Here is a 12126-nt window from a genome sequence, read left to right as displayed (position 1 = left end):
TTTTCTATAAAGGGCCAGATAGTAAACATTTTTGACTTTGCAGGTCAGACAGTCTCTGTGGCAGCTACTCAGCTCTGCTGTGGTTAAGCAGAAGCAGCCACAAACAATATATAACACAGCGGGTGTGGTGTGATGGGGTCCCAATAAAACTGTATTTACAAAAACAGGTGGAATGCACTGTGGTGACTTGAATGGGAAGGAAGTCCAAAAGGGAGGGGATATATGTATACGTAGAGCTGATTCTCTTTTCTGTACAGTAGAAACTGACACAACATTGTAAAGCAACTCTACTCCAATCAAAATTAATTTAAAAAAAATCTGGTTGGCTGATCTAGACTCTTTTTTTTAAGAATTAGTGCGAGATTATATTTTAGAGTTAGTAAATCTCACAGTTCAAGGTAGATGTCAGAGGTCATTCTTGGTTTTGAGAAGGTTTTCCATGAATTGGATTACTCAGCCAGTATCATCCTACCACTTAGATTTTCTTCATTTCTATTAGTTATTTGAAAAAACATCGATACCTACCATAAATATTGCACAGCTTTATCTTCTTTTCAGTGTTCTTTTCTTCAATTGTGGTAAAATACACATAACATAAATCCGACCATTTGAACCATGTATGGTTCAGTGGCATTAAGTCCATTCACACTGTTGTATAATCATCACCTGTATCCATCTCCAGAAAAATTCCATCTTCTTCATCTGAAATGCGGTACCCATTAAAAATTTAACTCTCCATTCTCCCCTCTCCCCTAAGCCTCTAACAACAACACTTCTACTTTCTGTCCGTATGAATTTGACTTTCTAGGTGCCTCATATAAATGAAATCATATACTGTCCTTATATGTCTGGCTTATTCACTTAGCATAATGTCTTCAAGGTTCATCTATGTTGTAGCATGTGTGAGAATTTCCTACCTTTTTAAGGCTGAATGATATTTCATTGTGTGTATATACCACACTTTATCCATTCATCTGTTGATGGACACCTGGGTTGCTTCTACCTTTGGCTATTGTGACTAGTGCAGCTCTGAACATGGGTTCTAGACTCACTCTTAAGGCAGTCATTTTCTTTCTGTCTAGGAGCTACACAGTGGGGATAGGATCTAACAACAGATAGGGACCTAAAGTGTCACATTTAGCCTAATAGCGTCATTTAGAAATTAGCTCAATAGAAGATATCAACACAAACAAACAAGTCATCTCCCTGTGCATTCCCTTCCTTCAGGGCTTTCTCATTTCTTGCCTGGACATTACAGTAGCCTTGTACTGCCACTAGAGTGATCTATATAATTGCAAAATTGATCACATCCCTCCTCTGCTTAAGACTTTTTAAAAAAATTTAAATCCACTTTATTGTTATTTACATTTCCCTTTTTTTTTAACATCTTTATTGGAGTATAATTGCTTTACAGTGGTGTGTTAGTTTCTGCTTTATAACAAAGTGAATCAGCTATACATATACATATGCCCCCATATCTCCTCCCTCTTGCGTCTCCCTCCCACCCTCCCTATCCCACCCCTCTAGGTGGTCACAAAGCACTGAGCTGATCTCCCTGTGCTATGCGGCTGCTTCCCACTAGCTATTTTACATTTGGTAGTGTATATATGTCCATGCCACTCTCACTTCATTCCAGCTTACCCTTCCCCCTCCCTGTGTCCTCAAGTCCATTCTCTACGTGCTTAAGACTTTTCTATAGCTCCCTATTTCCTACAAGACACAGTCTAAAGGCCTTAGCCTGGCATATCAGGCCCGCAGTGTCCTAGCTCTTCCCTCTCTCCCCATCCTTACCTCCCGCCACTTCCAACTTCTCACTTCTTATGTCATCAACAATGAGATGCTTATCTCCTCCTCCAAAGTAAATAAAAACAATAAATGATGCTGTTTGGTGTCCCTATGCCTTTGCTCACTGTGTTTCTTCCATCTGCCTGGAAAGCTCTTCCTCCCTTTTCATCCTGGGTTATACCCACTCATCCTTCAAGATTAAACTTCAGCAATAACGCTTTCAGCAAGTGTACCCCCGACATGCTCCCACCCCTTCTCCCTCCAGCCTCTGTGCCCCAGAGCACCCTATGTTTATGCATGCCCTAGCATCATATTGAAATTATCTCTATAAGTTTGTCTCCCCGGGTGACTTAACCTCCTAAAGGATAGGGCCGTGCTTTAGTCATCTTTCCACTCCTGGTGCCCAGCAGGTCACGTGTCTAGTAGGTGCTTCATAAATGTTTTCTGAATGGAACAAAAGCACAGGTTCTTAGAAGGGCATACTAACTGCTCTGTGAGCTGCCCCAGTGAATCTGAGCAGCCTCATTTCTTGCTATTTCAGTCTCTCTTCTGTCCCTGTGCCGTAACCACACCTAATTCCAATGCTTTCCTAAGTAAGCCCTGAAATTCCATGCCTCTCGGCCAATGCTCATTACCAGCTCTATCTCTGCAATTCGCTACACCTCCCTTCCTAAAGCACTCCTATTCATCTTTCAATACCCAGCCTAAATGTCTTCTGTTCTCAGAAGCTGCCTCTGAGATCCCTGATTCTGCCGGACAGAAGGAATCTTCCATTTTTCTGCTCTCCATAGCATGGACTAGCCCTATTACAGAGAACATTACAACATTACATTGTAAGTAACTTATGTATCTGTCTTTTTTCATAGACTGCTTTGAGTTAAAGGACTCTGTTTTGTTTATCTTTGTGTTTCCAAAGCCTAGTACAGTGCCAGGCACATAAGAGGTGTTCAATAAATGCTGGATCAATAAATGGGTGAATGAATGGCCATAGACATTTGATCACCTCAGTCTGAGCGGGCACAGAGAGAATCTGATTCAGTTTGTGTTCACATCAGGATAATGTGACCTAACTCAGGGTCTGGGGCTCAGATGCTAAAAGCATTATCTCTCCCCCAATATAGCCATTTGTGTTTGAGCCCTGTCCCACCACAAATTTACATAGGGATGGAGGGGCCTACCCCTGGCTCTACAAAGGAGAAATGAAGACATAAAACTGACTGCTGGCCTGCAGCGTCCCAGATGAGTTTGAGGGAGAGGATAGTAGGGCCTCTGGCGAGAGGCTCACCATAGGGAGGGCAGGTCTGAAGAGGTGAGCTGGTCACCTTGTGAGGGCTGATCCCGGGAAAGATACTAGCAGCTCTGCAGAAGCAGCCACCTGGTGCCGAGGGAGAGCTTTGGGGAAATGGCTGCAAACATGGCAACTGAAAGAGCTGTGATATTCAGTCGAAGCGCTGTGATATCTGGGGCCCAGGCAGTGGTGCTGTGGGTCTGCTCTGGAGAGAACAACAGGAAGAAGCATCTCCACTCATCATCAGGGACCACACTAGCCAGGCAAATTGTCAAAGCTCTACCCTGGGATTGGTGAAGGGGGGTGGTGGTGTGTTGGAGGAGATGGTGACAGTGGTGACAGCAAGGCATGAGGGTCAGTGAACAGGTAGCTTGGTTGTAGCCTTACGGTTACAGCATTAACCGTAGCATTACGGAATGCTGGCCGAGCAGGCTCCCGGAGTGGGCCAGCGATCAGGGAATCTGGCATAGAAGGCTCTGTTTGGGTTTCTGCAGCCACTGCCCGGGGATGATAATGAAGACTTGTTCATGGATACGTGCAGACAGCTCTGGAGAAGTTCTGAAATATTTGGAAAGCTACTCTGGAAAAGACTGGAATTCTTGCTGGAAGCAACGGGGGCTTGAAGCCCTTGTCATTTAGGCCTAATTGTAAATATGACCTCTTTTGTTTTTTGCAGGTTGGTGAAACCAGGGCACAGCAATTAGATAGATAAATACAATCTCTAATTATTTAGGTGAAAAGATGTTACTGCAGGAGGAAACTATCCCCCGTGATGGGCAGGGCCAGGTGGCCCAGCAACCTGGGCCTTTTCACACAGAGCTTCCTGTTTTGTGGTTGCTTGCTTATGTTTGCCCCTGCTGATGAAGTTTGTAAAGCAGGGGTCCCCAACCCCTGGGCCATGAACCGGTACCTGTCCGTGACCTGTTAGGAACCTGGCCACACAGCAGGAGGTGAGCGGCGGGTGAGCAAAGCTTCATCTGTATTCACAGCTGCTCGCCATCACTTGCATTACCCTGAGCTCTGTCTCCTGTCAGATCAGCGGCAGCATTAGATTCTCATAGGAGCGTGGACCCTACTGTGAACTGCACATGCAAGGGATCTAGGCTGCGCGCTCCTTATGGAATCTAATGCCCGATGATCTGAGGTGGAGCCGAGGTGGTGATGCTAGCGCTGGGGAGCAGCTGCAAATACAGATCATCGTTAGCGGAGAGGTTTGACTGCACTGAGACCATAATAAATCAATTGCGTGCAGACACATATCAAAACCCTATCAGTGAGAGGCAAGTGAAAACAAGCTCAGGGGTCCCACTGATTCTGCATTATGGTAAGTTGTATAATTATTTCATTATATATTACATTGTAATAATAATAGAAATAAAGTGCACAATAAATGTAATGTGCTTGAATCATCCCCAAACCATCCCCCCACCCCTGGTCCATGGAAAAATTGTCTTCCGCGAAACCGGTCCCTGGTGCCAAAAAGGTTGGGGACCGCTGTTGTAAAGGGCCTTGAGTTCAGAGTTCCCCAGTCTGATGGGCTGTCCACTGGCAGGTGCATCCCAAAGGCTGCAGCCAACTCCCCCACCCATCCAGGAAGCCTTGGAGCATCATTCCCCTCACCCAAACCCAGGCCCCCAGCCAGTGATCAGCCAGTCCCGCCCCGCCTCCTCTCCTTGCCTTCAGCTTTGCCCAGAGATCTCCTTCCTGCCATCCATTTCCCTCACACCCTGAGCCCTATGAACTTGAACTGCAATAACCTTGAACCACAGACCAAAAGCCTAAACATCCTGACCACAGAATCTCATAAATTGTTGGCTCAGCTCCTTGGGAAGTGGTGGGCATGACTTTGTTCACCAGATTTAAGATCTGATGGAATTCATCTCTGAGGAATGTGTTGAAGGAGACAGAAACAGAGTGGACCAGAGAACTAATGAGATGTTTTCCTCCCCAATTTCCAGGATTTTTGTAACAAAACGTGTTCAACAAGTTGAATGAAAGAAAGCAAAAAAGAAAGAAAGGAAGGAAAGAAGAAAGAAAGGAAGACAGAAAGAAAAGAAGAAAGAAAGAAAGGAAGAAAGAGAGAGAAAGAAAGAAAGAGAAAGACAGAGAAAGAAAGAAAGAAAAAGAAAGGAGAAAAGGATGGAAGGAGGGAAGAAAAGACACAGACATTTCCCTTTGTCTCTTACTGTGGGGATTACTCCATTTGTAGAGAAGTGAGTTATTGTAAACTTCAAGTGCGCACTTGGGGATCTACGCTTCTGAGATCTGAGCTCTTTCCATAAAGAGCTAAAAGGGACGTGTGACAAGACCAGTGAACGGTGGAACTGAATGACTTGAAAGAGATATCTTTCTGCTTTAATTTTTTTCTCCACCCACTAACTCCACATTTAAGAAAAAAAATCTTTTTTTTTTGAGACTATACCAGACTAGTTAATAGAACAGGATAATTCTGGATACAAGGCTCTGCAAAATCAGAGCATATAATGAGAGGCATTTGAATGGATGTCATTGTCTTTCACAAAGCGTGCTTTTGTCTCATTGTTTGCACCTAAGACTTCTTGCAAAACAACGGGCTTTGAAAGTGCAAGATATGCTGCTTAACTCTTGAAGAGCTGACAGACATCACACGTTTTCCAGGAGGATTGTGACTGAAGCTTCAATCATATTTCTTCCCCCCTAGTTTCTGTGCAGTAAGTGTGACAATTAGAACTATTAGCTGACTATCCTAACCCAGTTCCAGTCGTGCCAGAAGGAACTAAAAATGCCCTGTGGTCAAACTGTAGACGGTCCTGCTTCTAAGGAGCCTGGGCTGAGAGTAGCGAGGGACGATAATATCACCCACAGAAACAATAGGCAGACTCCCCCAAAATCATTTCATGAAATTTCCTTCATCTGAAAAGGCTGAGACCTTTTACGATACTACACTTTGGGTGAAACAAACAAAAAAAAAGGCCATTTCTAAATATAGCCAGCTTTTGTAGACTATATTTAGTCATGTTTCTACTTGGTAAAAATATCAGAATGTATTTTGGCAGAAATTTTCACTGTGATTTTTTTTTTTCTTTCACTTCCTCTTATTTAAACCTCTGATGACAAACATTAAGGAATATAATCAGAAAACCCGAGGAACTCTTCTTGGGTCATGTGGCTATTCACTTAACAAAAATTTATTGAGGACAAGCCTCTGCTTCGAATCCGTTTTCTTTACAGTCTTTTGTTCTTGGAGTTCTCCAGGGAATCTCCACACAGAAGGAAAAAAGGTGACTGGACTCTAATGCGTTATAGGGCGATACATATGAAACAAAGCAGGTCATCCAAGTACCTGTTTTGCAGGGTTCCTGTGAACTTGGAATGCCATGATACATGTGCAGCATTTAATGAGTCTGGCAAGAGGTGAGTGCTCAATAAACGTTAGCTATCTTCATTAGTAGTAGTAGCAGTATTTGCATAGAGTACACACAACTATATTTGCATACACATGTACGCTTTATGTCATAAAGGCATAAAGTTGAAATAATAGTCTTTTTTTTAGCATCAAAGTATTCAACGATGCTTATTACTCAGCAGATCCAAACTGAAGCAAGAGCTGCCTTCTTTTTTTTTTTCATTGTGATGAAATATACACAACGTAAAATTTACCATTTTAACCATTTTTAAGTGTGCAGTTCAGTGGCATTAAGTACATTCCCATTGTCGTGTAGCCATCACCACCATCCATCTCCAGAATATTTTTATCTTCCCCAACTGAAACTCTGGATCCCACCCCATCTTCCCTCCCCCCAGCCCCTGGCAACCACTATTCTACTTACTGTCTGTATGAATTTCTCTACTGTAGGTGCCTCATGTAAGTGGAATCATATACTGTCCTTTTATGCCTGGCTTGTTTCACTTAGCATAATGTCTTCAAGGTTCATGTATGCTGGAGCATGTGTCAGAATTTCATTCTTTTTTAAGGCTGAATAAGGAGTCTTCATTTTAAAATTGAGGTATTTTAGGAAGACCATATGGCTATAGCTCACACAGGCAGTTATTCCCAATCCTCTCTTCTCTCTCCAAGGCCTCATTGTATGACTCTTCTAACAAGATCTAAGGACATGGGTTCCCCATGGTGTCCTTCCACCAGGAATGGCTTTGCCCTTGAACTTGGGAGTTAGATGGACAGACATGCATTTGTATCTGCCTTGTGCCACTTAAGAAATTTAATGATCTTGAGCATGCAGTTAGGTCAAACTATATGATATTGTCCCTATTTGATAATTTTTAGGTACACAATGACAGTTGTATATGGCTCAACCTAATTCTTTACCTCTCTGCTCCTCAGTTATCTTATATAAAATATAAAGTTAAAAATAGTGCACGCCTCCTAGGGCTGGGAGAATAGGAGGACATAGTGTGGCTGTAGGGTGTTGCCCGAGCTTGGCCGACGGGCACGGAGTGTGGGAGCCGCGTGGGAGCCTCGTGCGGCTACCTCCTTTGGGGAGGGGAGTCTCTCCTTGCCAGCCCAGGGTTTCAGGAGTTTCCTGCTGGCCTCTTTGGCCTCCTCTCCTGCACCTGATTATTGTACCTTCCTCATCAGCTCAAGGCCATGAGAGGCCACCTGGAATGAGGGCAGTTTTGCTGACACTTCATTTAAGAGGGCACAGCGCTGGGAACCAAATAAACACTGTTTCCTATCTTTATGGAGTTAGTGTTCTAGTCGGGGAGGAAAAAACAAGGTAAGTGAGAAAAATACTTGGTATGTTAGGAAAACTAAGGGATGGGAGGGGGGTCTGAAGTGTCAGGTGACACTTTAGATGAGAGAGAACACATGCCCTTGCTCTGAAGCAGGTTTGAATGTGGTCCTTCCTTCCAGGCTTTCCCCGTATCCCTTCCCTCCCTCCCTCCCTCCCTCCCTCCCTCCTTCCTTCCTTCCTGTTTGGACCCTGGGCAGCTCTCTTGGCTTACTTGAAACTCCTGTACAAGGGTGGCTGCATGCTGACTCTGCAGAGCTCCCTAACTCAGGAATTCTGTGAGAAGGCTGCCCTCACCCCAGGCCTCCTATGGGCCGCTCCTGCTGCATCTGGCTGCCCAGCTCAGCGTCCATTATTAATGGGGCTGTCTTGGGCTTTACTATCGTTCTCTCTGCCTTTTACCCTTTCATAACCCAAAGACTCCAAACATCTCCTACCCGAGCCCTTCCGTCTCCTTGCCAACCAATCGCCTTCCAGAATCTCAGGGCATTACAGGGCCACACCATCAGCAAAATAGTAACACTTCCTCATCTGAGCTGTCAGTTTCCCCCGCTCTTGCCAAATCCAGGGTAATTTATGGGAAAGGCTTTCCACTTTTTCTCCCACAATCCTCCAAGGCCTAAAAACTACTTGATGGAAAACACAGATAAGATCACAAAAATTAATCTATTAGAATATGTGTATTTCAATACTGCTTTTTACATAATGTGCATGGTTTGTTCTTTTTTATTATGAAGCTCACACTCCAGGCAGAGAACTGTGGGCCTGCGGGGAGGGCTGGGGGCAGCGTGACGACGCTCTGCTTCCCACCCCAGGACTCGTAGGTTGTTCCTGGACTTGGGATGAGCCACAGTGAGCCGTGACCTTGTCCTTGGGATCCTTCCTCTTGGGTTCGCCACTGACTCAGGCTTTCACTCAGAAAATGCTGCTTCATCCCTAATGGCTGCTCAATCAGGAAAATATTATTTTCAGATGTTTTAAATTTGTGCAGTGGGAAACATATGTCCTGCCATATGGACACAATAGGAGCTAGTTAAGGCCAGAGTGGAAACCAGGATTGGGAGTTCTCTTTTTTTCTGTTTTTGAAGTCAGACCCTGCAGGCCAGATTTCCCCAACCAGCAGTCTAAGCTGTGCTTTAAATTAGAGCACGTGTGCATCAGAGAGAAATGTGAACACAAAAAGGCAACGGCAAACCCCTCCCCCTCACCAGCAATACGTCCAGTTAGGGGAGCTGCTGCCCTGCTGCTGCAGCCCCATCTGGAAATCAAGTCACAGAAAACCTTGTAAATCCTCCAAAGTCATGTGCACCATGATGTAGAAGGTTAAATATATCTATCTGCCCTCTAAGACAGTTGCACTAAAGCTGCACATGTGGAAATTTTACTGGCATAATTTTAACCATTAGTTTTGAAAATAAAGCTCTTAGAATTACAGTAGTAACAGTGTTGGACTTTCACATTTGATCTGAGAAAGAAATGAAGGGGACACTACAATATAAAAAAAATGGCATTTGCTTATCAATCACTGACGCACTCGGCAAGTGCCTTCTTTGCGTGCAGTCCTGAGCTGGGCTCTGCGGAGGAAAGATGTGTATGACAAAGTCCCGCTCACATGAAAAGCTTCCAATCCACTTTACTCTTCCCCTGGCTTTTCCTTTCAGAACCGCTTGGCTTCATTTACTGAGCTGCTCCACATACCAGGCATTGTGTGACGAGCTCTCTTGGGAGTGGAAGAGACAGGTGAGAAAACAGAGAACTGCCTTCCGTGAGCTCGGAGCTCTGGTTTAGGTCGCTGTGGAATGGGAAGGGAGCTCAGGGGAGGTCATACAGACAGGACATAAGGTCAGAGAAGGCTTCCCAGAGGACATGGCCCTCGAGTTGCATCTGAGAAGTTTGCCTGAAGTGCATTCACTCACGGTGTGTTAAGGTAGTGATGCTTGGGTCTGTCTTCATCCGTAATTCTGGGTTGGCAGCTGAGCTAACACCAGACTTGCCTTCCCTGGAGCCTGTGGGCAATGGAGCCGTGTGCCTCAATCCAGTTCCAGCCTTAGCCAACAGAAGGATCTGTTTCCAAGATCTGCCCCAACGCAACACCCCACGGAATTCCCCTTCCCAGTCTGAGAGGGAGGCATCTCTACTCTCAGCTCATTTGCAGAGCAAAGACATCTGATGGATTTTAAGTCCAAGGAATGGCTGCTCTTTCCCAGCTCAGCCCCTTTCATGTGATTTGGGTGTCCTCTTCCCTCCTTTCCCATCAGAATGACCACTGAGAATCTCAGTATAACAGACTTTCAATGGACAACATCTTAACGGACTATTGGAGGGAGGCCGTTCCCTCAAAGGAGTGGTGGCAGGTGACGCTGTAGGGATGAGGGCAGAGGCGGATGGGGAAGGGCTCTGGAACACGAGACTGAATTGTGTGGACAATGGGAAGTCCTTGCTTGTTCTTATCCAGGGAGCTAACATGATGAAAACATGGAGTTTTAGGAAAATAGCTCAATGATGGGATGTAGGATGGGTTGGGCAAGGAAAAAGACTAGAGGCAGGCAGACAAACTAGGGTAATAGTGAATTGGTCAAGTTTAGTGTAATAACAGCGTTGGCCTTGGAATAGGGAAAAAAGGATGAAGCAAAGGGAGAATTGGAAAGACTTGGAGGGAGGCAGGAGAGCGTGTAATAGAGAAAAAACAGCAGTCAGTGGTGATGAGTTCATGAAGATAATTATCTGATTTAGTGTAGACGGAGGGACTGCTGTTACTGAGCTGCAGTAACACAGATTCTTGTGCTAAAAATAATGGCTATATATTGAGTGTGACCATATGCTTTAAGACTGGGCATTTGGCTTTCCCAGTTTTTCTTCTCTTCATGTCTTAAGGTTCCCTGGCCTTGGGCTATGGTCTTCCCTGTCCTCAGGCAAGCACACCTATTCTCTACCTATCCTTTGGTAACAGGCATTAAGGGCTTGGGCCAGAAACAGGTAGACAAGCAAAAGTAGTTATAACCTAGAAACAAGGATTGAGATTTGCGTGGTCTTGACGATATGTATTTTAGTAAAATATGTGGCTTTGTTTTAATGTAGAGCTTGAAGGGTACATTTTTTAAATCCCAGACCCCTCTCTTCTTTGAAAAGTGGAATCAAATGAAAAACAATTTCAGGTTGAATTATGAAAAACGCAGTGCTCAAGTCTGAATTCACCAAAAGCTTGTTTTGAATGGTCAGATTATTTTGTAGAAGTTTTTGTGTCTATGGCCAGGAGGTTCTAGCCTCCAAATCATAGCAATGGGGTTTCTAACATTTCCTTACTCTGAAACAGCACGAGAGATTCTCGATGTTCTCTAGGCCATTTGAAGTTTCTTTCCTGACATACGTCGGACAAGGTTCTTTCAGAGCACAGCTGTGGACTTTCCCAGACCTCCAGCTGCAGCTTGATTTTGAAAGGTGGAGCTCCTTGAGCCCAGTCTTTGAGAACCAGGCATAGGATGTCTTGAGGTTATGCATGACATTCTGAGTGCTGAGAATCCTTCAAGTGGAAAAGTCAGATCAGTCTCAAAGAACCAGCCATGTGATGATAGTCAACTTCTTCATGCAATTTCTCTCTGCTAGACCAACATTAAATCAGTGCTGGAAAAAAAAAAAAAAGCTTCATGTCTTTGCTGCTTTTTCAGTTTCTGTCTGAAGCATTGGTTCTGTGTTAATCAAAGGCTCGTGGGAAACATAACGTCTGGTGCTGGTACGCAGAGCAGAAGAGCTGCAATTGATTAGAACATGGAGGGCTCCTTGTAAATGCTATAAATTGCATTGTTAGGTTAGTGTAAAGTTACAAAAATAAAATACAGGAGCCCCTCCTTACCTGTGAGAAATACATTCCAAGACCCCCAGTGCATGCCTGAAACCTCGGATAGTACTCAACCCTATATATGTCATGTTTTTTTCTATACATACATACCTATGATAAAATTTAATTTATAAATTAAGGACAGTAAGAGATTAACAACAATAACTAATAGTAAAATAGAACAATTATAACTATATACTAATTGTAATAAAAAGTTATAAGGGTCACTTGAACACAAGCATTGCAATACCACGGCAGTTGATCTGACAACCCAGATGGTTACTAAATGACTAATGGGTGGGTAGAGAATACAGTGTGGGTATGGGCTGGACAGAGAGATGATTCACCACAGCCCGGCAGGGCAGAGGGGGACAGCATCACATTTCTTCACGCTCCTCAGGATGGAGTGCAATTTACACCTGAAACTAACACAACATGGTTAATTAACGATACTCCAGTATAAAATAAAAATTTAAAAAAAAAAGGAA

General features: G+C 44.1%; 1 long non-coding RNA gene across 1 annotated transcript in view; it reads left to right on the top strand.

The window, feature by feature from the left end:
- Positions 1-6162, top strand: part of LOC130704704 (uncharacterized) — a 44608-nt gene extending 38446 nt beyond the window's left edge. Inside the window, exons 2-3 of the long non-coding RNA XR_009005140.1 lie at positions 2511-2618; positions 5032-6162. This is a non-coding gene — a long non-coding RNA (uncharacterized LOC130704704). The remainder of the gene's footprint in view (positions 1-2510; positions 2619-5031) is intronic.
- The last annotated feature ends 5964 nt before the right edge of the window (positions 6163-12126 follow it).

Source organism: Balaenoptera acutorostrata, chromosome 14 (assembly GCF_949987535.1).
Source record: "Balaenoptera acutorostrata chromosome 14, mBalAcu1.1, whole genome shotgun sequence".
NCBI lineage: Eukaryota > Metazoa > Chordata > Mammalia > Artiodactyla > Balaenopteridae > Balaenoptera > Balaenoptera acutorostrata.
Note: the sequence above shows the minus strand (reverse complement) of the source record. Positions and strands in the feature narration are given on the sequence as shown.